Source organism: Thunnus albacares, chromosome 6 (assembly GCF_914725855.1).
Source record: "Thunnus albacares chromosome 6, fThuAlb1.1, whole genome shotgun sequence".
Lineage (NCBI taxonomy): Eukaryota > Metazoa > Chordata > Actinopteri > Scombriformes > Scombridae > Thunnus > Thunnus albacares.
Window position 1 is genome coordinate 15,175,822 of NC_058111.1, and position 4,965 is coordinate 15,180,786.

Below are 4,965 nucleotides of genomic sequence, written 5' to 3' on the forward strand. Positions count from 1 at the left end.
CTTCCATGTGAAGGGGTGGAAGATGAAGATGGTCCCTCCCAAGATAATGCTGTCTCATCAGGTGCAGAGTGTTGTGACGGCCCTAGTGGTGCAGAGTGTTGCGGTGACTGTGGTGATGAGGAGTGCTGAGGAGTTCCAGGTGGCGAGGAATGCTGAGGAGTTTATTGGTTTGGGAAAGGCATGAATACTCAGATTTATGCTTTCTGTTGCTTTGTTTTTAACCAATAGGAAGTTCAGTAGTTCACTGAACCCAGTTCAGTGAGTTCCAGGAGTTCCAGGATGGTCAACTTGAAAAGGCTCCGCAAACAAATCCACTGATAGTGGCGTGAGGTTCATCACAGCTTCTGCCTGTCGCTGTCTTTCCCTACATTTCCTCTGGTTGAGCCTCCACTGTTCTCTTCTTTTTGTGGCTGCAGATGTGGTCAAGTGTTTGATGGGTTGATAATCATATTGCCCAGCTTGCTTCATTTGTCGATACCTGCAAGAATTGAAATAAATGTTTATATATGAATAATATGAATTTAATATATGAATAATATAAATATCATATTAATTCATTAGTTTATTTATTCCTTCATTTACTTATTGCACGTCAACAAAGGCACTTTATAGTTGTGCCTCTGTTAAGGACTATAAATCAGGCTTATAGATTGCTGCCTGTACTGACACAACTGACATACACTGACATTATTACCATCATACACTTTCACAGTAATACCTTTCCCTTCTCTTTTCTAGTCTCTCCTCTCTAGCAACAGGATCTGCCCTGATCTTTGCACGAAAACGTGCACCCCTCTCTATACTGGAAAGAGGCATCTGTAAAAATGTAAAATAATGTTTACAACATACGGAAACATATTACATGTTAAATGTAATTAAGAACAATTGTTCAGACTTAACAAATAGTTAAAATAATTAAAAAACAAACAGATAATTTAGTTAAATTCTCTTGTGTCATTTGGGATGACAACATGTCATTTAGTAAAACCATTTGTCCAAATGACATATTTTGTTTTTCCGCATGATGGATTTCAATATTTTCATTCTGTACAGCCAGTTGCATGGCCACCTATTGCTAACAATGACCTTGACCTATGAACTTTAAATTTCATGGGTAAATCAATAATTTTTAAATCAATAACTTTATCATCACTTTTTAAATGTTTGACCAAATGACGCTGAAATCTGTGACACTTTGTACAACACATGGAAAAGGTGATATTAACGTAAAGTACATTTTTGAACTTACCTCCAACTCTGGTGGTCTTCAGGGGTCTTCTGAGTGATGTCATCACGTCACATGACACGAGTCATTTATCTACAATTCAAAATGGCTTCCAAAATTTGTTTTACCAAATGACATTGAGGGAAACACAAAGTGTTTTAGATATTAAAGACATTTCTTCAAGATTTATCCTATTAATACTTAACAGTGCTTTTCTGTACATTCTAAACATATGCCACAGACAAAAGTTGATGATTTTTACATATTTTTAATCATTTTAAATGAAGTTGTCTTCTTTGACATCAAGTGACTGCCGTTTTACCGTATGACATTTTTCCACTTTAATGGTATAAAAGTCAGTCAATTTTGTATTTTGCATGCAAATATAAATAGTGAGGAGGAAATGTGACGTGAGATTAAAGAATATATACAATATCAACCTCATTTAATCCAAGTGTGTAATAGTAATTTCTCCTGGAACAAAAAATCAGTGCGTCACGTCACTGACCCGTATGCATTTTTGTGGAAGAGGCTTTTCCTCTCTATGTTGTAGCTGACAAAAACAGACAAAAAGCCTTTTGTGTCACCATAGGAAATACTGCTTTAGTGCCATCGGACCAGTAGGTCATGGTATTCACTATGCTATCTTCTTTATTAAAGCATATTTGGGTTTAAGTAAATCAGGGAATTCATTGCCGGTATAGAATACCAGTTCCCTGCAAGAGGTTGCGATAGCCAGCTCGTTGAGTTTGCTGATGTACACCATGTCATTAATACACATTTTCTCCCTGTGTGAAAAAGGAAGTTTCTTTTGTATATTATTTAGTTTGATTGGGTGTGACTCCTTAACGCTCTCAGTCCAAAAGGTGAGGATTCCATCAGGGCTGATGGATAGGTATTGACCTTTCTGGTAGGTCCTGGTTGACGATATTGAAAGCTTAGACTCATCCCTCACTTGGCTGTCATCAACGTCCATCAACGGACGGAAATCACCCTAATTATTGATGTATAGTGATCTATGGGATCTGTTTTTATTGGTTTGGGAAAGGCATGAATACTCAGATTTATGCTTTCTGTTGCTTTGTTTTTAACCAATAGGAAGTTCAGTAGTTCACTGCTTCTGGTTCTCCTGCTTCCTCCTGGCCAGTATTCTCCTTAAGGCTGAGTTGCATAGAATCCCACTCGTGTTTCCCAAAGATGCCAGTGCAGTGTCCTGTGTTTGTCCATAGACAGACATTCCTATCCAATGACACAGTAATTATCTTTTTACATTCAGTTACTATAGCACGAGGTGCAACATCAGGCCACACCCGACTCCCTGCTATATCATTATCCAAAATCATCGTAATACCAGCCACAGGCAGAGCCGGCCGCACGCCAACCGCCACCTCACCCTGAAACAGATCAGAAAACAACATCATTTTATGGAGAGGTACACGTAGAACTTTTAAGCCCATTCCAAGCACCGGAATGAAAGAACCCATGTAGGTGTCATCTGAAAATGGTAAAGTTGATGCTAAAATGAATGAGTCAAAAGCACCAGTGTCACGCAATATCTTTACATGCACTTTCTCCTCACTCCCTACCAGAGAGACAAAACCTTCAGTGATGAAAGGCAAGTAAGATTCCAACTCCGGACTAGACACCTGTGGTTTCAACTCACCACTTGCAAGCTCAGAAACAGGTGCAACAAACATTGCTGGCTTGGGGTTAACACTAGCACCAGCCTGCTTAGTCCTGGATTTAAAAGCGTAACAGTCTCTCCTCCAGTGCCCTCCTTTATGACAATAATTGCAAATTTTGTCAGACTCATGAGCACCATGTTGATGTCTCTGTTCCAGCCCAACTGGTTTCACTGGACGAGCAGACCACGCACCCACGGCCGAGGAATTTTCCCTGTGTCCACCGCACCCTGAGCAACAGGACACTCCCCACCGTGCGTCAAAACATAGTCATCCGCCAAAGCAGCGGCCTCAGTTGCTGTCTTAACTGCCCGCTCACTAATATAAGTGGTGATGTGCTCCGGTACAGAGTTACTAAACTGCTCCAGAATAATTAAGTCACGTAGAGCCTCCTGAGAGTCAACCTCAGCAGCAGCACACCAACGATCAAAATGAGTAGAGATATCACGAGCAAACTCCAAATGCGACTTGTCACCCCTTTTCAAACTCCTGAATCGTTGGCGATAAGCCTCAGGCACCAGCTCATATGCCTTGAGCACAGCAGACTTCACTAAATCACATTTCAAACAGTCACTGCTAGTCAATGAGGAATAAGCCTCCTGAGCCCTGCCGGTTAACACACATTGTAGCATTAAAGTGCGAGTGGAATCACGCCAGCCCCGCGCATCAGCCAGCCGCTCAAACATCACAAAGAACGTTTCTGGGTCTCTCTCATTAAACCTGGGAACCAGCCTCAACTCACTTAAATCATCCACGGACCTCCCCTGGGTCCCACTTGAAACGGAGAAACCATCAGTAAGCAGAACATCAGCTGCAACTTTCCCCTCTCTAAACAAAGTCAGTTTTTGTTTTTGCAGCTCAAGCTTTGCTTGTTTCAGTTTCTTGTCTCATCTTCTCCAATGACAACACCTTTTCCATTTCCATACCCTGGCGCATCTTTTCTACTGCAACTTCCTTCTCTTTCTTTAGCTGCATGCGCAACAGGAGTAACTCCTGCTGCTGCTGAAAAGTCAAGCCAGCACCAGGACCCGCTATTGCAGGCGAAGGCGCGTCATCAGTGCACGCAGAGAGAGGAGCAGCCTCTGCAGTGCCTAACACTTTCATCCTTACCAAATTCGCTTTTAAATTGGCCTTCACCGCATCTTTAACCCTTTTGTCACCCACATCAAAACTATAAATCTCAGCTATCTTAACCAGCTGATCCCTTGTGCACTGATCCAAAAACTTTTCAGAGGGCGCCTCCACAAACGCTCTCACAATCTCCTCCATAACTTACCAATATTCGCAACCAGAGAACAGAGGAATGCAACGTGTTAAAAACCCAGTAGTGCACACAGGAGGAATAGGCAGCCTCCAAACGGAGCTTCCCCGCTAGCTGACTGCCTAACCAAAAACTAGCTACATAACTCCCCCTAGTCTTCATGAGGCGTGGCGGCGGGTATTTACGCACTCAAAGCCCGCTGGACCGACAGAGGCGACCAGAAAACTGGCAACCCCGCCGAGCCACGGAAGTGCTCCCGAACAAATTTAGGAAAAAGGGAAAAGGAAGCTCTAACCGCCGTACCCCAACACTACCAGCCCCCCTGGACGAAACCCAAAGGGGAGACGCCGCTTAATCCTACAAGGGGAACCACTCCTACAGGCAATGCACACACAGGTGAATTACCTTCCTATGCCTCAGCGAATATCCACAGTTTAAAGATAACAGTTGCAGGACGAAAAACACTTCCCTTCAATCACAAACCAAAAAAAATGCGTTCCCAAACTCAATGCCTCAGGTGCGTCCCCCCAGAGCACAACAAACTTACCATATAAGGCTACCTACGTAACAGCCACCAGAGGGAAACCCCCAATTGTTATGACCGGCTCGCAGGCCACAACAAAGGAGGGAGACGCACACCCAAACTCCGCAATAATAAACTGAAGTTTATTAAAGTAAATAACAATAATTGCAATGGGGTGTGGAAGTCAGTATCAGTGGTGATTGAAAGTGTGTGGATGTGTTGTATAATGCGAGGTGCGTGTTGTCAGTTCAAAACAAAACCAAAAAGGCAACGC

General features: G+C 42.8%; 1 long non-coding RNA gene across 1 annotated transcript; it reads right to left on the minus strand.

Moving 5' to 3' along the window:
* Window positions 1-387: 387 nt before the first annotated feature.
* Window positions 388-1,299, minus strand: LOC122983420. The gene is made up of 3 exons (XR_006403682.1): window positions 1,250-1,299; window positions 719-816; window positions 388-478 (listed from the first exon to the last, which is right to left on the minus strand). It is a non-coding gene; the product is annotated as an uncharacterized LOC122983420 (long non-coding RNA).
* Between the last annotated feature and the right edge of the window lie 3,666 nt (window positions 1,300-4,965).